The sequence below is a fragment of the Manis pentadactyla genome, chromosome 14, assembly GCF_030020395.1.
Source record: "Manis pentadactyla isolate mManPen7 chromosome 14, mManPen7.hap1, whole genome shotgun sequence".
In the NCBI taxonomy this organism is placed as follows: Eukaryota; Metazoa; Chordata; class Mammalia; order Pholidota; family Manidae; genus Manis; species Manis pentadactyla.
This window is the reverse complement of record NC_080032.1, coordinates 48,299,900-48,326,974: the sequence shown is the minus strand read 5'-3', so window position 1 is coordinate 48,326,974 and position 27,075 is coordinate 48,299,900. Positions and strand designations below refer to the sequence as shown.

General features: G+C 37.7%; 1 non-coding gene across 1 annotated transcript; it reads left to right on the top strand.

Moving 5' to 3' along the window:
* The first annotated feature begins 3,741 nt into the window (after window positions 1–3,741).
* On the top strand, window positions 3,742–3,897 carry LOC118920975 (U1 spliceosomal RNA). Its single transcript, XR_005028134.2, has one exon. It is a non-coding gene; the product is annotated as a U1 spliceosomal RNA (small nuclear RNA).
* Window positions 3,898–27,075: the final 23,178 nt, after the last annotated feature.

Below are 27,075 nucleotides of genomic sequence, written 5' to 3'. Positions count from 1 at the left end.
AATTCCATTCACAATAGCATCAAAAAGAATAAAATATCTAGGAATAAACCTAACCAAGGAAGTGAAAGACCTATACCCTGAAAACTATAAGACACTCTTAAGAGAAATTAAAGAGGTCACTAACAAATGGAAACTCATCCCATGCTCCTGGCTAGGAAGAATTAATATCGTCAAAATGGCCATCCTGCCCAAAGAAATATACAGATTCGATGCAATCCCTATCAAACTACCAACAGCATTCTTCAATGAACTGGAACAAATAATTCAAAAATTCATATGGAAACACCAAAGACCCTGAATAGCTAAAGCAATCCTGAAAAGGAAGAATAAAGTAGGGGGGGGATCTCGCTCCCCAACTTCAAACTCTACTACAAAGCCACAGTAATCAAGACAATTTGGTACTGGCACAAGAACAGAGCCACAGACCAGTGGAACAGAATAGAGACTCCAAACATTAACCCAAACATATATGGTCAACTAATATTCAATAAAGGGGCCATGGACATACAATGGGGAAATGACAGTCTCTTCAACAGATGGTGCTGGCAAAACTGGACAGTTACATGTAAGAGAATGAAACTGGATCACTGTCCAACCCCATACACAAAAGTAAATTCAAAATGGATCAAAGACTTGAATGTAAGTCACAAAACCATAAAACTCTTAGAAAAAAACATAGGCAAAAATCTCTTAGACATAAACATGAGTGACCTCTTCTTGAGCATATCTCCCCGGGCAAGGGAAACAAAAGCAAAAATGAACAAATGGGACTATATCAAGCTGAAAAGCTTCTGTACAGCAAAGAACACCATCAATAGAACAAAAAGGAACCCTACAGTATGGGAGAATATATTAATAAATGACAAATCCGATAAAGGGTTGACATCTAAAATATATAAAGAGCTCACACACCTCAACAAACAAAAACCAAATAATCCATTTAAAAAATGGGCAGAGGAGCTGAACAGACAGTTCTCCAAAGAAGAAATTCAGATGGCCAACAGACACATGAAAAGATGCTCCACATTGCTTGTCATCAGAGAAATGCAAATTAAAACCACAATGAGATATCATCTCACACCAGTAAGGATGGCTACCATCCAAAAGACAAACAACAACAAATGTTGGCAAGGTTGTGGAGAAAGGGGAACCCTCCTACACTGCTGGTGGGAATGTAAATTAGTTCAACCATTGTGGAAAGCAGTATGGAGGTTCCTCAAAATGCTCAAAATAGAAATACCATTTGACTCAGGAATTCCACTTCTAGGAATTTACCCCAAGAATGCAGCAGACCAATTTGAAAAAGATGCACCCCTATGTTTATCGCAGCACTATTTACAATAGCCAAGATATGGAAGCAACCTAAATGTCCATCAGTAGATGAATGGATAAAGAAGATGTGGTACATATACACAATGGAATATTACTAAGCTATAAGAAAAAAACAGATCCTACCATTTGCAACAACATGGATGGAGCTAGAGGGTGTTATGCTCAGTGGAATAAGCCAGGCGGAGAAAGACAAGTACCAAATGATTCCACTCTTCTGTGGAGTATAAGAACAAAGGAAAACTGAAGGAACAAAAGAGCAGCAGAAGCACAGAACCCAAGAATGGACTAACAGTTACCAAAGGGAAAGGGACTGGGGAGGACTGGTGGGAAGGGAGGGATAAGGAAGGGAAAAAAGAAAGGGGGCATTACAATTAGCATGTATAGTGTCGGGGGGGCAGGGGAGGGCTGTGCACCACAGAGAAGACAAGTAGTGATTTTACAGCATCTTACTATGTTGATGGGCAGTGACTGTGAACGGGAATGTGGGGGGGACTTGGTGAAGGGGGGGAGCCTAGTAAACATAATGTCCTTCATGTAATTGTAGATTAATGATACCAAAATAAAATTAATTAAAAAAAAAAAGATGGAGAACCAAGAACAGCCCGAGGTCCCTGCTTCGTTTATGCCCTCCTGCAGTTCTCCCCCCTGAATGTAGGCCAAAGTCAGTGACACACTACTGAACAGAAAATGGCCGGAGCAGACTAATGTCATTTTCAAAGGTAGGTTACAGACAAACTGTGGCCACCATCTTGGGAAGCCTCCCTCGCTCTTGCTAACATGCTCTGAAGGGTGGTTGTGAACTGTGCTGTGGTGGGGCTTACATGGTGAGAAACTGAGGTCTCCAGTCAACATTCAGGGCAGACCAGAGCCTGTGAACGGCCACGTGAGAGGGCATGAGAGCAGGTTTTCCCTCAGTTCAGCCTGAGCTACCTGCACCTGGCTCACACCTGATGGCGGCTTAAAGGCAGCTGCCGAGCCCAGGGCACCCAGCTAAGCTGCACCTGATTCCCAGCCCACGGAAACCGAGAGGTAATAAATGCTCTTTTAAGCTGCTACATTTGGGGGTAAGTTGTCATGCAGCAATAGACGACAAACGTGCTTGTCATGACTCAAAGGCTGAAAAATGCTACAGACTAGATAAGAATGTGCTGAGTTCAGATTTTGAGGTTAATTGAGGGCTGAAGTCTTCTCACTAAAACTTTTGGTTCATTAGCAAATTGTCTCCACCCTGGGGAGTGTTCCTCATGAGGCAGCAAAAAATACAGATTCAGGTCAAGCAGCCAAGGAGAGAAGTCTTGACTTTGGTTCCTATGTTTAAACCTCTGCAGTGAGCTCTCCACCAGGACCCTGCTACAGAGCTTACGGAATCAGAGAAGCATGGATCCAGTCCAGGCCCAAGTGATGTATGGCCAGTGGGGTGTGGTCACTGGCCACATGGGCATGGTACAGCCTATTGTGCACACCTCTCTTACCTCCACATTCAGTGCAGTGAAGTTAAAATTGGCTATGGTGGAGGTATGGAGCCCCCAGAAAATCAGCCAGTGCTGCAAATGAGGACTTGTTCCCCAAAAGGTCACCTATCAAATATTTACCAGCACATCACTGTGTAACCAAGAACTGCTCATTATCACATACCCAAGGAGCCGCGTGGATTTAATTTCTAACAAAGTTAATCAGAGCTAAGGACAACAAGAAGGCGGTCGTGGCTGCTCTCAGGGAGGAAGACAAAACGGAGAGTCAAGATGGGCTTGGTAGCATCAGTGCAGACATGGGGAACCTAAATTGCTGCAAATATATCTCAGGCCCTAGACTTTGGATTCATATGCACCAAATTCTAGTGGCCATTATTATTATCACCATATAGTAGATATAGAAACTAATGCAGGGCATTAAATAGTATCCCGGGAGCACAGAAGTAGTAAGGGCAAAGCCTACGCTTGGACCAGGCCTGTGCGGCCCCACGGGATATTAATGCTCTACTGCCTCCCACTCTGTTTTGTCTTCGGACCCTTTGGCTTTTAAATGTGATTTAAACAACTGTGGGTTCAGTAAGAAATGCTTAAGGTGAAAGACTCTTTAAAAAAACTGGGAACATATCTGGATATGTGATACAAAAATTAAAGAATTCCATCCAAGATGTTTTATAAAAATATAGCGTAAAGTCCACTGCACAGGAGAAAGCTTTGCACAGTAACCCCACACAACAGGTCTAATATTGTTAGGGTCCCATGTTCTCAAAATGAGAAAGTGACACAGAGTGTGGCACCATCTCTGAAGTCATTAGAATCTGGACCACATTTTGTAAGGCTCAGAGTCCCCATCATTTAGAGGCCTCCCTAGGGAATTTGCATGAGGTGAAATGCATGAGCTAAACAAATATAAAAATATTTTTTAAAAATCAAACAATCTGTACTTATCTGGCAGGGGAAATACCATGATCAGGAAGGTGGTTCTCCCAGGGCGAGGCTTATCCACAGCACTCCGGATGTGCTGACCCCTGTGATTTCCCCAAATGTGGGAAACTCGGCTGCATCATTTCCAGTAGTAGGGGACAGCGTTCCCCTTTAAAAATAGTAAAAAAAAAAAAAAAATTAAACAATCCAGAAAAACATTCAAAGCCATAAAAGAGGTAAACATTGTTTTTCTGTGTGACCTGCAGGTCATACTAACTTGAAGGTAAAGTAAAATGCAGAAAAGAAATCAGACAGTATTTGGCCTTCCTGGTTGCATTAGAACTATGGATTAAGCAGAATTCTCTAATTCCAACCCTAGTGATAAGAAACATGTAATATATAAACCTGAATCAAGATTTCCAGGGACCATTGTGTAAGTGTGTTGCCTAGGTGACTTGCTGAACGGCTAAAAGCTAAAGACAGGAGATCCAGATGTTATATTTATACAGGAAACACTAGAGATTCCATAAGTAGTTATGGAATTTAAAAGAAGATTGTAGTATGGGAAGTGTATTGCTAGAAAAAAAATCATAGGAAGACACCAAAAATAAAATTAAAAATCGCTTACCCAATCAGATAAAACAGAAGAATGCCCACTTTCTGTTGAACCACAGTGATCCCAGTTACAGGCCAGAAGATAACTTAGTCTGTGTTCAAGCCCCTTCCAGAGCTAGGTGACCTGCACAGCTTTAACGTCCTTTCACGAGTGCATTCCTGGCTGAACATTTCATTAGATTTTTATTCCTTGCTAGATTCTGCCCTGCAGCACAGCTTTAGATTCTTGTGAGGCAAAATATCAAAGGTTACATGATGGGAGTCTTCTGAGAGAATTGACGTAGGGTTTTTATATCATTGAGAGCACATTTAAAAGATATGGACCTTTGTTAGACATCATTTAAGAAAATAAGCATCTTATAATGGTCACTCCTAAAGAGAACAGTGATTACAAAGTCTCAAAGGGGCTTCTGGGGATACTAGCTGTGTTGTTTTTTTCTTATCTTGGCTGATTATATGGGTGTCTTCCAATTTGTGAGACTCCATCAAACTGTAAATTTATGATTTGTGCACTATTCTGTATGCACCTCATACTTAACAAATCTGTCAAAAAAGCAAATTACAAATGATGAGTACTTGAAATCACTCTTTCACCTGTTTTGGGAAGACTGACCTATCAGGATATTCATGAAGCGCTAAGTAAGAGCAGTGTGTCACACTAGGTGCTGTCTGGCAGGACTTCCCTGATTCCAGGAGCTTTTTACTCAATAAAAGAGAGGAAAAAAAGACACACCACCAATTCAAGCACACTGTAATGTAAACACATAACATGGACTAATAAGTGAAAAGTATTTTAGAAGTGATTGTAGATATGGTGTCAGTGTCAAGAAGTTGGAAGAAGTTTGACGGTAAAAACAATAATATGGAATATTCTGTTGCCCCCTCCGCACCCAGTACCCTGAAATAAATTCCGTATTGCTGGGTATTAACTAGGCCAATGGAGGCAGATAGGGAAATAACAAAGGCTTTGGAGATGAAGACAGAAACAGAACTGGTTCCAGTCCCAGCTCCAACAGTTACAGATTGTGTAAGACCATGGGCAAGTCACCCACAGCAGTCAGTTACTGGTTTTGTTTCCCTAGCCCTTCTCCCCTTTACAAACTGAATTTTTATGGGGTGAATCTCTTCTCTCTTGACTCCAAACCTGAGGCTCTAGCAGATGCGGCCAGTCTTAGTACCCAATCCCCTGCTACATTTATTCCTACAGGAATGGGCACATGGCCCCATATCAAACTAATCAGAGTTGTTGCCTGTCAAGTGGGAAAACTGAGAGAAGGAGCTGCCAAGAGTCATGATCCCAACCACATGGTAAAAACCAATGTGAAAGAAGGAATCTGGTATGCAGAAAAACACAGGAGAGTCAGAGTGAGCAGGAGAATGGAGCCTGCACTGCTACTCTCCCTTGTTCCAGAAAACTCTGGTACTCAGCATTGTATCAGCCCTTCTCATGGGTACATAGGCCGATTAATGCCCCATTTTGCCTAAGCTACTTCAGAACAGGTTTCGGTCATCTGCAATCAAAAAAGCGATGACCAATATATTTCCCCTCCTGAGCTTTGGCTTTTTCTCACCCTCAACATTGAGAAGACAATGTGTGACGCATAAGTTTGAAATAACTGTTAATTACTTTACTATCCGTAAAGATGGTTGCTCAATATCAGTTCCTCTTCTGTCAATACAAGGATTTACATCACCCATTCGAAGATTGTCCAAACTAGAATCAGTCTACATTGCCTCTGACCTTGCAAAACAGCTGGGAAATGCATAAACCATACTCCCGTCATCCAATAAAGGCAAAGGTAAACTGATGGCAAGTATTTTCTGCATTCCAGTATCACAAAATGACTTTTGTTACTTGACATGCCTTCAAAACTCCTCTTCCAGAGTCAAACTTAGCATGTACTTAATTTAGTTCCTTGAATTTTAACCCCTGGGACCAGCTGTGTGGTGAATACTACTTCTAGTCTAGAAGCTAGACCAGTTTTCACCCTTTTCCAAGGAGGGAATTCCAGTAGCTTCAAGTGATCTCAAGAATACCACAAGGCCTAGTAATTGCAACTAATATTTATCAAACACTTACTATGTGATAGGTTCTATGTTTCCATTACTTCATTGAATTCTCACTGAAACACTATAATATGGGTATTGTTATTTTCCCTGGTTACTAGACAAAGAAACTGAGACACAGAACATTTACATAAATTTTCAATTTTATAGCTAGGAAGCTATAGGGTTCAAATTTGAAGTCATGCAGTATGAGACTAGAGACTATACCCTTAATGCTGTGAAAGGGTATGACATACACCATACACCCCAGATTTCAGCTTCAACCAATGCTCCCTTCCCATACCTCCCATGAAATCCAAGTTAGAATATGAGTTCCCTAAGCTGGGTGTTCTTATGAATTAAATTAGAGGAACATTAGTATACAAGTTTGCTTATAATTTCATGGTATATAGATTCAACCTAAGAGAAAAGCACTCTTTTTTTACTCCTGCTACCAACTATCATGGTTATTTCTATTCTAGGAAACATAAAACATGCTCATGTGAGAGGACTATTTAGACATCAAAGCATTTAGAAAAGAGATTTTCTTAAGGAAAAAGTTAGCAAAAGTCACACTTCAGAAAGATTAGCTTGTTGGATTAAAAAAATACAACATAAATGTAAAGGTAAAAAAAACTGAAATTACCAAGGTTGTATAGTTTAAATTAACCTATTCATAGTAGAAAAACAACTTTCTCACATAATTATCCTATCCACATAGGATAATACATATCCTTAGAAATCAAGTTTGTAAAACTCAGGGTCATAGTTATTTTTCTAGGGAGTGAGTCATTTAAAGGAAATGCTCGAAGTTTCATTTATTTTAGGGACCAGAACTAGACAGGGTGACCATTATTTTTAGTTTATCCCATTCTGGGACATCATGTATATGTTTATTCATAATGGTGGCAGGACAAAGTGTTCGTTTTCATTCCACATTGGCCACAATTGGCATAGCTGGGGTGGCCCCAGACAACAGGTCATCCAGGTGACCTGGAGGATAATGATAATACCTTGTGACTGACTCAGAAACCGTGTCACTAATAAAGTGGTCACTACTATTAGCACTTCAGGTAAGGAAATGTTACAGGGAAGGCATTGTAATGAGCTGAGATGCCTCTGTTTTTTCCTCAGTTTAAGAAAGATAACAGTCCTGCTGAAAGTGCATGGCCCAGAGATAGTGGACATGACTCTGGACTCCATAAATGACCAGGGGTCTCACCCCAATAAAGTCACTGTGTTGTGGGTGATGTGGAGCACAATAATTGCATACGTTTGTCAATGGGGCTGTTGCACAAGCCATGTGGAGATTAATTATTGTCAGTATATAATCAGAGAGGCTGACCCCCTAAGAGACATATAATAAAAGACATAATAGGGGTTTGATTTTACACAGCCATGGCACTGGTTAAGCAGTCTATTTAAGGCTATTGTTTCTGTGTCTCATTCCAGAAATTGAGGGCCGGGCAATCAGAAAGGGAAAATGGATATAAAGTGGGGGAAGCAATAGAGAAAATATAAAGAACTCCTACAATTCAACAACAACAAAAACCAAACAACCCATTTCAACAATGGGAGGTGATCTTGAAGAGACATTGTTCTAAAGAAGATATACAAATAGCCAATAAGCACAGGAAAAGATGCTCAAATTTTCTAGTCATTAGGGAAATTCTAGTGAAAACAACAATATGAAACCACTTCGCAACCATTAGTATGGCTATTACCAAAAAAAAACCAAAATGAAACAAAACGGAAAATAATCAAGTGTTGGCAAGGATGTGGAGAAATTGGAGCCCTTACGCATCACAGTGGGAATGTAAAATGGTACAACTGCTGTGAAAAATATATGAAAGTTCCTTAAAAAATTAAACATAAAATTATCATATAATCCAGCAATTTCACTTCTGGGTATTACCCGCTCAAATTGTACCAGGGTCTCAAAGAGATATATGTAAAGCGTGATCATAACAACATTTTTTTCCAGTTTATTGAAGTATAATTGACATATAACATTGTGCAAGTATAAGGTTCACAATGTGATAATTTGATACATGTATATATTGTGATCACTACAATAATGTTAGTAAACATCTCAATCACCATACAAAACTGCCAATTATTTTGTATGTGTGGTAAGAACATCTTTTAGCAGCTTCAAGTATGCAACACAGTATTGTTAACTATCACCACAACATTGTACTTTGATCCTCGTAATTACTCATCTGATACTTGGAAGTTTGTTCCCTTTCAACAACAACTCCCTATTTCTGCCATTTCCCAGCTCCAGGCAACCGCCAGTCTGACTCTATGAGTTTGCCTTTTTGAGATTCCACATATAAGTGATATCTTACAGTATTTGTCTTCCTTTGTCTGACTTATTTCACTTAGCATGTCCTCAAGATTCATCCAAGATTGCAAACAAAAGGCAGGATTTCCTTTTTTCTTTATGGCTGAATAATGTGCCTCTGAATATAAATATACACCATATTTTCTTATTCATTCATCCATCTATGGACACTTAGGTTGTTTCCATCTTGGCTGCTGTGAATAATGCTGTAATGAGCATGGAGGTGCAGATATCTCTTCAACACTGTGATTTAATTTTCTTCAAATATGTACCCTGAAAGGAGATTGCTGGATTATATGGTAGTTCCATTTTTCAATTTTTTTTGAGAGACCTTTATACTGTTTTCCAGCAACTGTACCCACAGTGTACATTCCCACCCATGTATACAAGGGTTCCCTTTTCTATATATCCTCTCCAACACTTGCTTTTTCTTGTCTTTTTGAAAATAGTCATTCTAACAAGTATGAGGAGATACCTCATTGTGGTTTTTATTTACATTTACCTTATGATTAATGATGAGCATCTTTTCATATACCTTGTGATTACTTGAACTTCTTTAAAGAAATGTCTATTCAAGTCCTCTGCCCACTTTTTTAAATCAGGTTGTTTGTTTGCTATTGAGTTATATGAGTTCCTGTATATTTTGGATACAACCCATTATCAGATATATGGTTTATAACTACTTCTTCTCATTGCATTTGCATTTTGCTGATTGTTTCTTTTGTTGTACAGAAACTTTTTAGTTTAATGTAGGCCCACTTACTGATTTTTGCTTTTGTTGCTGGTGTTTTGATGTCATATCCAAAAAATTATTGCCAAGACGAATGCTAAGGAGAATTTTCCCTGTTTTCTTCTAGGATTCTTATAGTTTTGGGTCTGATACTTAAGTCTTCAATACATGCAAATTAATTTTTGGAAGTGATGTAAGAAAGCTGTCCAATTTCATTCTTTTGCATGTGAATATACGGTGTTCCAAAACACTGTTTGTTGAAGAGCTATACATTCCTGTTTGAGTATTCTTGGATCCTTTGTCAATATAAGTTGACCAGATATCTGTGGGTTTATTTCTGACATTTGATTCTGTTCCATTGGTCTATGTGTCTGTTTTTATGCCAGTGACATCCTATTTTGATTCTCATTGCTTTGTGATGCAGTTTGAAATCAGGAAATATGATGCCTTCAGCTTTGTTCTTCTTTCTCAAAATTGCTTTGACTATTTGAGGTATTTATGTGGTTCCATATAGATTTTAGGATTATTTTTACTATTTATGTGAAAAACATTATTGGGATTTTAATAGTTTCATTCAATCTGTAGATTACTTTGGGTAGTATGGACATTTTCACACTAATCTTTGCAATCTGTGAACATGGGATGTCTTTCTATTTATTTTTGTCTTCTTCAACTTCTTTCATTAATGACTTATAGTTAACAGATCTTGAAAGGAAGGGAGTGACACACAGCAGCAATTCACCGGAGAATTCCGCTTTATTAGGGAAAGGTGCTGGGTTATATAGGAAGGGGCATGGGGTGATTGTGGTGTTACTTCTACGGGGCTGGTGGCTATTGGCTATGTGCTGGGATTAGGGGGGTGAGGGGTGATTGGGGTTCAGATGGCGCTGGCGGGAACCGAGGACCCGGAAGAGAAGCAGGAGGTTTTCCTATCTTATGGGTGGGGGCCCTTCATTCCCCCCTTTCTCCTCTATGGGGTTGTGGACGTTGCTTTCTCTCTGACTGCTTCCTGCTGAACGGGGGCGGAGAAGGGAGTGAGGGCTTGAGGATTGGGGGAAAAGGGTTGATAGGGCTCCCCACAGTAAGGACGAGTAGATGTGGACTTCTTCCGGTTGGAAATCAATGAAGGTTCCCTGTAACCATAGGTCGAGTACTTGTTGATTCTAATGGTGCCAAGAGGATACGGGTGCCAGAAGCCAGGCGTCTGCGGCCATTGTTTCCAGGAACAGTTTCCAGCGGAGAGAGGGGTCCATCTCAGCGTGTGGTGAGGAGGTCACGTGAGGGTGAGGGATCTTCTGTGGCTAAAAGCTGGTAGTTCCTGAGTAAAAAGCTGGTTGAAAGTTTGATTAGAGATTTTACCGACTTGGGATTTGACAAACTTTACTATACAAGGTAAGAAGAGACAGGCGAGAAGAATGATTATTATAGGGCCTGCAATGGGCCACAGCCAGGTGAGGAAGGGGTTTGTTAGTATTGAAGAGAATGGGTTGGGATTGGAAGCAGAGTGGAGGCTGGAGGCAAGGTCGGTGAGTTTGGTAATGTCAGTTTCTACAATGCCAGATTCGTTGATGTAATACCAGCACTCTTCTCGAAGGAAGACTCAGGTGCCGCCCTTTTTGGCTGTAAGCAGATCTAAGGCCTGCCGGTTTTGAAGGGTGACCTTAGCTAGCAAAGTGACCTGTCTTTGGAGAGAGGCCAGGGAATCGGCAGTGGATGTCAGGGCTCCCTCAAGTTTGGCGTTGAGATCTCTAATTGCCCACAGAGAGTGACCCAAGGCTCCTCCCGAAAACCCTGCCCCAATGGCTGAGGTGGTCAAAGAGATACCGACCATGATGGGAAGGAAAGCAGCCCTTTTTGTGCGTGAGGGCAAGGGAAGTTGGAGCACAAGAAATTCTGCCATGCTGTAAAGTGTAAGCTGTGGGATTAGGGTGACGAGAATGCAGGGTATATTGGAGTTGGGAGTCAGTGAGTTGAAAAGACTGCCATTGCACCAAAAGAAGTGACCTGGTTGCGTAAAAGTCTTAGAGCCAGAGGTAGGGGGAGGGGCTGTTGTAGGAGAGGAGGGGAAGGGAGTGAAAGGGAGGCTTCTGCGGGGGAGACGGCTTGCAGGCTAGGAGAACTTGGGGGGAGGTGGGGGGAGGAGGAGGTGGAAAGCTTTGGTATAGGGAATCTCCTTCCATTTTTTCAGGCACTGGCAGTAGTTAAAGAGATCGCGAGTGATGTTAGGATCAAGAGTTCCCCCTGCGGGCCATTGGTTGTGATTGTCTAGGGGGTATGTCGGTCAATCTTGGGAGCAGTATTTGCGGAGAAGTTGTGGTTTTATATCAGGCGTCAGGGAGAGGGTGGCTAGATGCTTGAGCAGGCATTCAAGAGGTGAACTTTCAGGGAGGGATGAGGAGGCTCCCATGGCTAAAGGACAGAGAAGGAGACAAACAGGGGAAGACGAACGGAGATCCTCGGACTGGGAACAGACCGCAAGGAGACAAAGGGCGTCCCCGATGGTCCTTGGGGGTCTGCGGAAACTCGTATACAAGTCGGAATTTCTTAGGAGGTGTGGGTCGTCACCCAGACTTCTCTAAGAAGGCAGAGTGCCGGAGTCTGAGGTACCTAGTACTAGGAATTTTCAGCGGAAGGAACGGAAGGTGGGGGGAAGGGAGCGTTCTCATCGCAAAGGAGTCACCTCGTTTATGGCTGTTGGAGGGGGGCCTGAGGGTCTGCAGCAGCTGTGAAGGCCTAAGGCGGGGAAAGTTCCCTCCTCGTCCCCGAGCATCAGGGCCCTGCCGGACGATCACGGTCAATGGCGCTGCGATAGCTCGGGGAAGAGCAGCCCGCTCCAGGGGAAAACTTACCCAAAGGCCAGAGAGGAGTGGTGAGTGTGAGGAGCCAGCGCCGGAAAAAGAGGACGAGGGCAAGCTGCTGCTGGTGTCGGGGGAAGACGGGGCCCAGTTGGGGTGTCCCGTCTCCCGGGTTTCGGCACCAATGAAAGGAAGGGAGCAACACACAGCAGCAATTCACCGGAGAATTCCGCTTTATTAGGGAAAGGTGCTGGGTTACATAGGAAGGGGCATGGGGTGATTGTGGTGTCACTTCTATGGGGCTGGTGGCTATTGGCTAGGTGCTGGGATTAGGGGGGCGAGGGGTGATTGGGGTTCAGGTGGCGCCGGCAGGAACCGAGGACCCAGAAGAGAAGCAGGAGGTTTGCCATCTTATGGGTGGGGGCCCTTCAGATCTTTCATTTCCTAAGTTTCCCTAAGTAATTTATTGTTTTTTGTGTTATTGTAAATGTGATTATTTTCTTTATGTCTTTTTCAGATGGTTTGTTAGTGTATAGATATACAACTTATTTTTATATGTTAATTTTGTATCCTAAAATTTTTATGAATTCATTTATTAGTTCTAAGTTTTTTTGGTGGAATCTTTAAGATATTCTATATACAAGGTCATAGCATCAGAAACAGAAAATTATACTTCTTGTTTTCTGACTTACATTCTTTTTATTTCTTTTTCTTGTCTGATTGCTCACTAGGACTTCCAGCACTATGATGAATAAGTGGTGAAAGTAGGCACCATTTCTTATTGGTGATCTTTGAGGGAAAGCTTTCAACCTTTCACCATTGAGTAGGATGCTATCTGTGGTCTTGTCATAAATGGTCTTTATTATGTCAAGGTATGTTTCAGCTATATACAATTTGCTGAGTGTTTTAATCCTGGAAAGATGTTAAATTTGTCAAATGCTTTTTCAGCATTCATTAACATGGTCATATGATTTTTGTCTTTCATTCCATTATGGTGGTGTAACATTTCTTGATTTGTGTATGTTGATCCATCCCTGCATCCCAAGGATGAATCCCACTAGATCATAGAATGTAGATTTTTTAATGTGCTGTTGAATTGAGTTTGCTAGTAGTTTGTTGAGAACTTTTGCATCTATATTCATAAGGAATATTGTTCTGTAGCTTTCTTTCCTTATAGTGTCCTTATCTTGTTTTGGTTTCTGGGGTATCCTGGCTTCATAAAATGAGTTTGGGAATGCTCCTTCCTCTTCAGTCTTTTGAAAGAGATTGAAAATAATTAGTATTAATCCATCTTTTAATGTTTGGTAGAACTCACCAGTGAAACCATCTGGTTCTAAGATTTACATGGTTGAGAGGTTTTGATATCCTGCCAGATAGACAATTTAAATAAAAGGTATTGACTCTATAGTTAGACTACTTGAGTTCTAATCTTGACTTTGTAATTTATTGGCTTTGTGTTTCTGGGTCTTTTAGAATCTGCTTCTTTATCTCTAAAGAGAATATAACAACAGCATAAACTTCATAGTGTTCACTGAGAGAGATAAGTAAAACAACATCTGTAAAGTACTTAGAAAGTACCTTGCATATATAGCAAGCACTCAGTCAATACTACCCATTGCTATTAATTTTGTAGCTGTACAATAACAGCTCCTTAATTGCAAGTTGGGGCTTATAATGTAATGAAATCTCAGTATGCAATACCTGAATTAATTAAAAATCAATTTGATAGAACATTAGTCATAGGCATATACCTTTACTACATCTTGGTTCATTACTTTGACTTTAGATAGTCATTAGCACTAATAATATTTGTGAATATTCAAATAATTTCTCAAAAAAGATATATGTCCTTCATAATTCATAGCTTAATGAAATTTCTAAGATGTGAGAAATCATCTCTCTAAAATGAGCCATTTTAAATGCTCTCTAAACTGAGCAGCCTCATTTTAAAATTGTTGTCAATGGCTAAAAACATTGTATAGTTTGCATTTTACTTAGACACGTGCATCATTTTGCTTAGCAAAGAGAATTCCAGAGGAAGTTGCCTGTAATGCAAATAATATTATTCTCTTGACTTACCATTTTAGAAACATAAAACCATTTCCAATGGCTTGTTAATTGACTATGACTTTTATTCATTAAATTTAAGATCCTCTACATAGTGACTGAGCAGTAAGCAAGCATTTACTTGCCCAAATAAAACTGTATTAAAGGAAGTCTGTAGGTATTCATTTTAAATGTGGGTCTTTCTACAGATAGCCATCTCTTAATATTTCAAGTTTGAGTTTTTGTTATTTTTCTCAATAGGACAAATTTCCATCCTATTTTTGACTGTTTTCCATCTCCAGGTTAGTAATGGCTCCCACTACAGGGGTCTGATGTAGGGATCATTTCACACTGTATGGAAATGCAGCCACCAAAGTGAATTATCTCACATCCATGGGAGGCTGAAATAACTTTCAATCATATAAGCTGTAATTTCCCAAAGGGGATTTAATCAGGGCTAAGAGGTTCATGGATCAGGAGAAAACTTAGATTTAACAGTGATCAAGACCTCAACTTTAGCACCTTATTGCCAGGAACAAAGTGAAGAAAAGACTGTGTTAGAGTAAATACAGTCAATTCTAAAAAGAAGTTCCATATAGAATTGTCATTTTTACAGCCTTATTGTATTCTTAACTCCTTTACATTTAAAATTATCAAGGAAATCCAAAAATTTTTTTCTCTGCAGTCCTATCAATATTTATAATATTAGAAGTGAGAACTGAGAAATATTCACTAATTTATACTAAAATACATTATTATATGTTGACTTAAATAACACATTTTATGAAAAATAACTATATTTCCAAAAGAAACAAAAAATGAAGAAGAAAAGCATTGTTTTATATATTTGCAAACCCAATGTCCAGCTTACTAAAAGACAACTGGATTTTCTTACCACTTTATTCATTCAGTAAGGTATTCTTTTTGGATGAAGTAAATGAAGAAAATCAGGCCTAACACAAATATGTAGCTGGAAAGAGAAGAGTATTTTAATAGCTTTTTCAGATATTTGTAGACTTTTCTTCTTTGATGTGATGCCTAAACTCAACGAGTGATGGTTTTCTAAAAATAAGTTGCAATAGAGAATCCAAAACAATCTCAGTGAGCTTTGCATGCTCTGTGACATTAAACTCCATTGGTCTTTCTTGAACTCTGAATAGATTTCTTAAACATGAATAATGTTGTAATATCATGAGATGGTCATTTGGAAAATACTGGTTCACTGAGTCTTGCAGATATTCAGAATGTAAACACATTTTATAATAGGATCTAAAAATAGAATTGTGTTAATATAACCACTGGTCTCATCATAAAAGTGTTTGGGAAAATGTCAAGGTCACATATAAGACTGTACTTTTTCTACAATTCTAATTTTCATTTGAAAACCTCAGTAACAGATTACTTCATTTATTTCTGAAAAAATATTTGCCAAATATCCAAGTCTCAATAATCATGTCTGTTAATAAATCTTTCTAGTAAAATGGAACTTCCAAGTGTCATGAAAACAGTTTAAACTCAAAGCACAGAGGTGCTTTCTGCATTATTTCCATTATGTCATTCCAAATAATTTTAAAGTGTAATCTAGGGTGATTTAATAATATTAAGAAAGAGACTGAACAACTATACACAAACAATTTGAACAACATAAAAAATGAGATAAACATATATCAGGAATGAACCTGAAATCAGGAACAAAATGGAAAACCTGTATAGACCAATAACAAGGAAGGAGATTGAGTTAGTAATCAAAAACCTTCCAACAAAGAAAACCTTAGGAACAGATAGTTTTACTGGTGAATTCTACCAAACATTTGAAGAATAAATAACACCAATCCTCGTCAAATCCTTCCAAAAATTGAAGAGCAGGAAACAAACACTCCCAAACTCACTTGATTAGGCCAGTATTAATCTGATACCAAGTCAGATAAGGATACTATAAGCAGAGAAAACTACAGGCCAATATCCTTGATGAATATAGATGTAAAAATTCCCAAGAAACAATAAAAACTAGCAGAAAGAGAAATCGGAAAAAATATCCATTTATAATTGTATCAAAAAGAAAAAAAATACCTAGGAATAAACCTAACCAAGGAGGTGAAAGACCCATAGTCTGAAAACTACAAGACACTCATAAGAGAAATTAAAGAAGACACCAATAAATGGAAATACATCCTGAGCTCATGGATAAGAAGAATTAATATTGTCAAAGTGGCCATCCTGCTTAAACCAATCTACAGGTTCAATGCAATCCCTATCAAAATACCAACAGCACTCTTCAATGAACTAGAGTAAATATTTCTAAAATTCATATGGAACCACAAAAGACCCCGAAGAGCCAAAACAATCCTGAGAAGGAAGAATAAACTGGGGGAATTACACTTCCCAACTTCAAGCTCTACTACAAAGCCACAGTAATCAAGACAATTTGGTACTGGCACATGAATAGACCCATAGATCAATGGAATAGAATAGATTGCCCAGATATAAACCCACACATATATGGCCAATTAATATGTGATAAAGGAGCCATGGATATACAATGGGGAAATGACAGCCTCTTCAACAACTGGTGTTGGCAAAACTGGACAGCTACATCCAAGAGAATGAAACTGGATCACTGTCTAACCCCATACACAAAAGTAAACTTGAAATGGATCAAAGACCTGAATGTAGGTCATGAAACCATAAAACTCTTAGAAGAAAACATAGGTAAAAAATCTCTTGAATATAAACATGAGCAACCTTTTCCTGAACACATCTCCTCAGGCAAGGGAAACAAAAGCAAAAAAGAACACATAGGACTACGTCAAACTAAAAAGCTTCTGTACAGCAAAGGACACCATCAGCAGAACAAAAAGGCATCCTACAATATAGGATAATATATTCATAAACAACATATCTGATAAGGGGTCAATATCCAAAATATATAAAGAACTTACATGTCTCAACACCCAAAAAACACATAACCCAGTTAAAAATAGGCAGAGGATCTGAACACACACTTCTCCAAAGAAGAAATTCAGATGGCCAATAGACAAATGAAAAGATGCTCCACATTGCTAATCATCAGAGAAATTAAAATTAAAACCACAATGAGATATCACCTCACACCAGTTTGGGTAGCCAACATCCAGGAGACAAGGAACGACAAATGCTGGCAAGGATGTGGAGAAAGAGGAACCCTCCTACACTCATGGTGAGAATGTAAACTTGTTCAACCATTGTGGAAAGCAGTATGGAGGTTCCTCAAAAAACTCAAAATAGAAATACCATTTGACCCAGAAATCCCACTCCTAGGAATTTACCTGAAGAAAACAAGATCCCAGATTCAAAAAGACATATGCACCCTATGTTTATTGCAGCACTATTTACAATAGCCAAAATGGAAGCAACCTAAGTGTCCATGAGTAGATGAATGGATAGAGAAGATGTGGTACATATACACAATGGAATACTATTCATCCATAAGAAAACAAATCCTATCATTTGCAACAATATGGATGGAGATGGAGGGTATTATGCTCAGTGAAATAAGCCAGATGGAGAAAGACAAGTACCAGATTATTTCACACATTTGTGGAGTATAATAAAGCAAAACTGAAGAAACAAAACAGCAGCACACTCACAGAACCTAAGAAGTGACTAGCAGTTACCAAAAGGAAAGAGGGTGGGGAGGATGGGTGGGGATGGAGGGAGAAGGGGCTTAAGGGGCATTATGATTAGAACACTTAATATATGGGGGTCATGAGGAAGGCAGTATAGTGACTGTATAGCATCTTACTACACTGATACACTGATGGACAGTAACTGCAATGGAGTATGTGAGGGGAAATTGCTAATATGGGTGAATGTAGTAACCACAATGTTGCTCATGTGAAGCCTTCATAAAGTTGTATATCAATGATACCTTAATAAAAAAGACTCCCAAGACACTACAAGCAGACCAAATTCAATAGCACATCAAAAGGATCATATAACATGATCAAGTGGGATTTGTATCTGGAATGCAAGGATGGGTCAACATACACAAATCCATTAATGTGATAGACCACATTAATAGAATTAAAAACAAAAATCATATGACTATCTCAATAGATACAGAAAAAGCATTTGACAAAATTCAACATCCATTAATAATAAAAACTCTCAACACAAAATGGGCATAGAAGGACCATATATCAAATATAATAAAGACTATATATAACAATATAACAACCCATAGCTATCATCATACTCTGTGGTAAAAGGTTGAAAGATTTTCCTCTAAGATCACAAATAAGACAAGAATGATCCTAATAAATCTAGTAGTGAAAATCCTAAGTGGAGCAATCAGATAAGAAAAAGAAATATAAAGGCATCCAAACTGGAAAGGCAGAAGTAAAATTGTATGTTTGCAGATGACATGATGCTATATATAGAATATTCTAAAGACTCCACAAAAAAAAACCTATACAAACAAATAAATGAATTCAGTAATGTTTAAGATATAAATATCAGCATACAAAAATCAGTTGCATTTCTGTACACAAAGAACAAATTATCTCAAAAATAAACAAATAAATAATCTCATTTACAATAGCATCAAAAACAATAAAATACTTAGGAATACTTAGGAAAACCAGGAGGTAAAAGATCCAAGAATTATATAACATTAATGAAATAAGTTGAAGAAGACAAAAACAAATGGAACTATCCCATGTTCATATATCATAAGAGTTAATATTGCTAAAATGTCCATTTTCCAAAGCTATATATAGATTCAATGCAATCCTATCAAGATTTCAATGTATTTTTTCACAAAAATGTATTTAAAAATCCTAGAATTTTCATGAAACCACAAATTATCCCGATTAGCCAAAGCAACCCTGAAGAACAAAGCTGGAAACATCACATTTCCTGATACTTACTCTACTAAAAGATACAGTAATAAAATCATTATGGTATTGGAATAAAAAGAGACACATAGTCCAATGGAACAGAATCAAAAGCCCAGAAATAAACCCATGCAAATGTTAACTAATATTTGACAAGAGAGCCAAGAATATACAATGTAGAAAAGATAGTCTATTCAATAAATGGTGTTGGCAATACTGGATAAACCCATGGGAAGGAATGAACATTGAGCCCTATCTTATAACACTCACACAAAAAAACAAAAACAAAAAAACCTCAAAATAGGTTAAAGACTTAGACATAAGACCTGAAGCTATTTTTTAAAAAAAACTCCTAGTAGAAAATACAGGAGAAAAAAACTTATTGACATCAGTCTTGAATATGATTTTTTGCATATGACACCACAAGCAAAGTAACTAAAGTAAAAATACAAAAGTGGGACTACATAAAACTAAAAAGCATCTACAGAGCAAAAGAAACAAGAAAATGAAAAAGCAACTTACAGAATGGGAGAAAATATTTTCAAAGCACATACCTGACAAGGCATTAATAACCATATTATATAAGCAACTCAATAGAAAAATACAAATAATTTGCTTTAAAAATTGGCAAAGGACCTGAGCAGACATTAGTCTAAATGGCAAACAGGTACATGAAAAGGTGCTCAACAGCATTAATCATCATGAAAATGTAAATCAAAACCACAATGAGGTATCACCTTAGACCTGTTAAAATGATTATCAAAAAGACAAGAGATAACAAATGCTGGTGAGGATGTAAAGAAAAGCCAACATTGTGCACTGTGGGCAGAAATGTAAATTGGTGCAGCCACTATGGAAAACAGTATGGAGGTTCCTCAAAAAATTAAAAATAAAACTGCCATATGATCCAGTAATTTCACTTCTGAGCATATATCTGAAATAAATATAACCATTATCTCAAAGAGATACCTGTACTCCCAAGAGCATTGCAGCATTATTTACAATAGCTAGGACATAGAAACAACCTAGGTTTCCATCAATGGATGACTAGATAAGGATGTGCTATATGCACACAATGGAATATTACTCAGCCATAAAAAAGAAGGGAATCTTGCCATTTGAAAAAATGTGGATGAAACTTGAGGGAATTATGCTAAGTAAAATATGTCAGACAGAGAAAGACAAATACTGTATGATCTAATTTATGTAGAATATAAAAAACCAAACTCATAGAAACAGAGAAAAGTATTTTCCAAGGGGGAGACTAGAAATGAGTTAAGGTGGTCAAGGGTACAAATTTCCAGTTATGAGATGAGTATGTTTTGGGAATATAATGTACAGAATGATGACGATAGTTAACAATATTATATTGTACACTTGAAAGTGCTAAGAAAGTAAATCTTAAGAGTTCTTACCACATACACACAAAAAATGTAAATATGTGAGGTGATGGCTATATTAAACTTGTGGAAATCAATTCATAATATATACATATTTCAAATCATTATGTTGTACATCTTAAATTTACACAATATTATATATCAGTTGTATCTCAGTGAAACTGGGGCGTGTGGGAGGAATTAAAGAATCTGAGAAGCCAGTTTAACTCGTGTCCTTTGTATTATGTGCAATGTCATCTTATAATGTAAAATGAAGAGTAATAGCACAGAGTGGGGAAACTCCCTAATTATAGCTGTATTTGCTGATACACATCATTTGTAATTCATAAGCTGAGGTGCATGAAGATGACATAGATGCTATTAGTGCCCATTTGAAAATCACTCCATTTTATTCCCCAAAGCATGAATTCGGTATTTGGGATTGATGGCTGTCATTTTCAGAGTAAAGTGAGCATTGCTTTTTCATGGAATTTAGATCACTTTGTCCACAACCCACCTTCATAATTTATTATCTTTTCATCCTTTGTACACTAAGGTTTCTGTTATTGAGCACTGAATTTGAATGCATGGTTTTCCCCCTGATGAATTGCATTCATGTATCTATTCATTTATTCATGACTCAAATCATTTCTGTATCCATCCAATCATTCATTAAATGCTTGCCATATGCTTGTCTCTAGGGATTGAAAGAATAATACAGAGACCCACTAAAGATTAATTTTGTTTTTAAGAAAAGGGAGAACCAGTCTTTTTTTTCAATAACTTAAATAAAAGACTGAAAGAAAAAACATGCCCAAATATTAATAATGGTTGTTTCAAGTAGTATTTATATTAAACTTTTCTGTTCTACCCACAGTTTCTGCCAAAGCATGCTTACTTTTATAATCAGTAAAATGCAATGAATTAAAATTTACTAGTTTAAAAAGAGGATATTAATTTTTTGGTCAAGTCATGTGATATTACATAATATGATGAGATGATAGTCATATATGGGTCAATATATCTCATAGTGCCCAGTGCTGTATAACTGGGTTGCTCAATGTTTCAACAAGTTTACTGATCATATAGAAAATCATGTATGTTTAATCTTTCATGTTAATAACATATTTTTATTTTCTTTTTATAGTTTATAATGACCACATGTCCAATATTTTTACTTCTTCTATGAACACATGATTCCATATTCCCATATAGGAACCAATACTTATCAGATCATGTGATCTGATTTGGCATTCAAAGAATATGAGCCCAGGGGTTTAATTGAATAGCTTTCCCAGGAACATGATTGTAGATCCCAGGGTAGAGGTGGGAGATGGAAAAGAAAAGCAAATGAAGATGAATATGAGACTTCCACCATATTCTCTAGTCTTAATCTCAGATTCCACAGTGGAGTAAATGCATCTTGAGTAAGACTATAGAGAAATACTTAAACCTTCTCTATCCCAGAGGCCAGTCAGGAAAAGTTACCAGTTACCAGGGTGATTAAGAACATGATGAACTGTGAGATCACTTGATTTATTTCTATACTTTCACAGACAAAACAAGTTGTCATTGGAGGAATCAGGTATTGTTTTGTAAGCTGTCCTCTTTTTTTACCATCATTTTTTCACCTACTTTCTTTTTGCTGCATTTAGTTAATTCAATAAATGTATGGATAGAGGCTACTCTTAAATTAACATACTTATTGGGGTCTTCACTTTTCTAAGTTTGAAGCTATTCAAGAATCCCTCTTCCTGCTGAAAGTGACATTGATCTTAATACCCTCTAACTTTCCACAGAGCAATGTAGCCACGTTGTCATTGCTGCCTAGAATACTACTCTTACTTTTTATTCATACACAATTTTTATTCTGCTTTATTTTTATACCTAACAGTTAATTAAAACTGCCAAAATTTTATATTTAATTTCTGTGCTCATTTATTTATTTTCTAGTATCCCTTCAGAGTTTAATTTTCTTCCTTTCAAAGAAAACGAATATTTCTTTCAGTGAGAGACTGTGGCTAAAAAACTCAGTCATTGTATACCTAAAATATCATTTTTACCTTCTCCTCCCTCTCTCATGATAATCTAGCTGGGTATAAAAGTGTTCATCACCAGTTATTTTTCCCTCATTACTTTGAAGATATTCCATCATTGTTTCTGGCATTTCCTGTTAATGATATGATGTTGGCTGTCTCACTAATTGACCTTCTAGGTAGTCTATCCTTTCTGTGTAGTAGCCTTTTTCATTTTTGATGTTTTGCTGTTCCAATACCAAGTATCAGGTGTAAGGTTTTTTATCTGAGCCAATATTCAGAGTGTGCTTCCATCCTGAGTATTCTGTCTTCAGTGCTGCCTCTAATGTTTCAAATCTTATTTCTCCAACATTCTCTCCATTCTCTTCCTCCAGAAATCCTAGTAGGCATATATTGAAAGTTCTCCACTTATTTTCCATAGTCTTTCTCTGCTGTTTTCAAAGTGAATTACTCAGAACTTTTTTCCTTTTCTCTAATTCTTTACCTGTGTGAAGTCTAAAGTTTACTTCATTGGTTGAGGTTATTTTTTAAATGTATTGATTCCTTTTCTATCTATATGCTCTTCTTTCATATCACCTGTTTTCATAATTTCTTGCCTTTTAATTAAAGAACTACTTCATTGCTAAAAATATACACATTTTAATGTTTTTGTCACATAGGACTATAATATTAATTTTACCTGGAGTAAGTAGATGTTCCCTATTTATTATTGTTGGCTGTGTTCCTCCATAACAAGATTAATGGAACATTCCAGAAAATAGGGACATATTTATTATGTGTTCTCCAACACACTCTACTGATAAAAGAATTTATTCATTCATTAACAAGTAAGTCAAAGATAAAGGCAAAATCTAAGGTGACATTGGTGGTCCCTTCTGGATGAAATTACTTTCCCCCTAATTTATCCTAATTTAAGTTGCATTTTCTTAAAGGAGCTTAGAGAAATTAGTCAGTACAGCTCTAAACAATCGTTCATAGTATTGACATCTGTGAAAACTATTAAATCTAAAATTCATGTTACAGAAAGGATCATGCACTTGATCTGAATCATTCATTCTGCAAAATCATTGAACATTGATCATATCCTCATGACTTTTTCTTTTTTCCTGTAGTAAACACTGCATGGTTAATATTTTGCTATGCTCTCAGCTTTAAAGACAAACTCTAGCAGTGTAAATGTCCATCTGAAGCCATCCTAGTGAAACTGTTTCCATAAGACTTAAAGATCTCTCTACCAGGTGCAGCATAAATTCAGGGGAGGCTTTATGATTGCCAAATAGATTAAGAAATACTGATCAAAGATTTCATCCCACAGGCTTCTCTATTCAACCCTCAGATCAGAGTAAGATGCCATATCAGTTTCTTATTTTTTACAATGTTCATAATTATGAGTATTGCCATGCTGGGTTATTTTCTATAATGGTCATATCTGTAACACCACAGTGTGTTCAACCACTGGTTCAGCAAACAAAATACCTCTACAATTATAGTATCAAAAGAAGTTATATATGTGGGTTGTAGTTCTTTCTTTAAAATCAGCTGAAAATATTAAACAAATGTTTTAAAAGATTCTGACTTCCCCCTGAAAAACATACTGTAGATTCATAATTAATATGTTCATCTACATTTTTATCCTGTATTCAGGTAGATCAATCAATTGCTCATCACTCATTCTATATAAAATGAAATACAAATTCCTTTAATTCTAAAACTCCCAAGGCACAATACCATATTTGACACTTGTCAATTATATTAAGCATAAATATCCACAACACTGCTTGGATTAATTGTACTGTTCTCAGTCAATCTGAAAGAGAATTTTTAAATTATCCATCCAACAAATTTTTTTAGCATTTACTATGCAGCAGACGTCATCTCTGCTCCCACCTGAATGCCTCAGATTCCCTTTACAATTCCCATGCACTTCTTCTCCAACATCAGTGCATTCGTGTCTAGTGAATGGGCTCCTCCTGCCCTTGTCATAAAACGTCCCTGGATTATAAAAGTCACTTTGCCTGTTCTTCCCATAAGGAAAACAAGGAGTTTATGGCCCCAAGTATGCTCATTTCTAATGACTAACTAATGGAGTGCCGGCTCCTTTAACTTGAGTTGGGAAAAACTTGCAGCACAAGATTCCGGGGCTCACAGTGAGATCAGAGCTCATATTATCCTCCTGTCAGGTGGGATGTCACCTGAAATTACATCTTTGCTCAGCTTCTTTCCCTCCCCTGACCTGTTTCTCCTAGGAACACTTTCCAAAGAATTCATCTGCACACAAATCCTCACCCTGGTATTTGCTTCTAGGGATCCCAACCTAAGACATCCTATGCATCACACTTGTGTCTGGATGCTAAGAACATCATTTGCTCACAGTAAGAAAATGAGACACAGAAACTGCCCCTTGGAGCTCATGGTATAATGAAGATGGGACATTGAATCGGCATTCATGTGGACTGTGAGAAGCCCTCTCTCAGGAGACTGACAGTGCCCTGGGAGAGGGGGCATGTACTCTCTAGGGAGGCATTGTCAGAGACAGCTTACCAGACCAAGTGGCATTGAAACTGAGACCTAAAAGCTAAGTGGGCGTTATCCATGCAAAGGGCAATGTGGAAAGTGCAGAGGGAACATCAAGTGCAAAGTGCCAGACAGGAGAGAGAACACAGCTGGATCACTTAGTGAAGAAATCTACGCAGAGACTGTGTATAACTACCTTGTCCTGTAAATCTAAGAAAGAATTATGAGCAAGCCTTAACTGAATAAAACCTTCTGGAATGGTCAGTCTTGCATTCAACAAACACCTCTGTGTATTTCTATTTAAGTACTTCATGTACTTTACAACAGAACAGAAAGGTACTGTGTTACCAAGTACTTATTGAGATCAACAAAACAAACCAAGACCTTTAAAAGTTCAAAATCACAATCACTTGGGGCTACAGTGATCCAGGTAGGGTTCAGTCATTCAGTTCAAGATAGGGTATTAGTAGGCAGAGAGAAGTGAAGACCACATTCCAGAGGTAAGTCTCAGAGAAGGGGATGGTCAGGTTATACTCAAAGGTGTAGAAGGACAGATCCCAGGGAAACTTCACCTCCCTGCAAGCATTTCCCTCACTCATCTAGGTAGCTAATCACCCTTTTCTCTATTTATATATCTATATAAACATATATATATACACACACACACTAATCTACACATTTTTCTGCATCCCTTTTATTGACTCTGACTTCTTTAATAAACTATGAGCTCTTCACAAAGAAAGAGCTACTTATCTTTAATATGCCTAATGCTCATTAGCACTAGCACATGTTCAAAAATGTGTACTGGGTGGAAGAATTAAACGATGAATGAAACATCATTTCTTTTAGCTTTCGTTCTTTTCAATATGTGCAGAATATCTAATGTCTAAGATCTCTAACTCATTAGCTCCCCCTTTTCTAGGCTAGAGCTGTCCAGTGAAAATATAATGTGAGCCATATATACAACTTTAAATTTTCTAGTAACCACAGACAAAAATGAAAAAGAAATAGGAGAAATTAATATTTATTTTATTTTCTATTTCAAAATTGTAATTTCAACATATAAGCAACACTTTTAATTATGAGATTTTACATGATTTTTTTCATACTAAGAAACCCAGTGTGTGTTTCACACATGCACATCTCAATTCAGATGAGTCATATTTCAAGTGCTCAATAGCTACATGTGGCTAATCATTGCTGTATGATGTAATTCTACATATTACCTCAAAATATAAAGTCAACATTTTTCCAATACAGGGTTTTTTCCAGTACAAACCTTTCCTAATGAGGAAGAGAGTTTCAGGCACATTATTTAGATGAGGATTTCTCAATAGCCACACATGGATATTTTGGCTAGGTAATTCTTTGTTATGGAAGACTTTCTTGTCCATTGTAGAATATTCTTCAACTTCCTTGGCCTTTACTCATTAGATGCCAGTAGCAACCATCTCCCCTAGTTATGACATCAAACATTTCTATAGATTGCCAAAGGTCCCCTGGGGGTCACAATTACCCCAGATGAAAACAAGTGAATTAGAGTGTCTGTTTTAACTCTCAGCACCAGGAGTTTGGGGGCTCCAGTAATCTATGAGATCTCACAAAGACTGATCTCCATGAGAATTTTCACACCACAGAGGAAACCCTCCACCCCAAGGGGCTTATTCTGGAATTTCTACTTGCTAAGGCTTTGCAGGTCTGCCAAGAGTATCCACACAGTCCCACCTTGGCCATTGCAGAAGACCACTTTTGGTTTGACTGGCACTTGTTCAGGGAGTACATCAGAGAAAGTCTTTTCCTGTTTTTTTCTGTCACATTTCATATGACAGTCCAAGATTTCTTACTTGTAAGCAAAAGGAATTCATTCTGGGTAAATAGATAACTTCCTGGAAGATTACCATGAAGGTTATTCAGAAGATTACACAATCCACAGGAAAACTGAAAAACCAGACTCAGAAAAACAGTTAA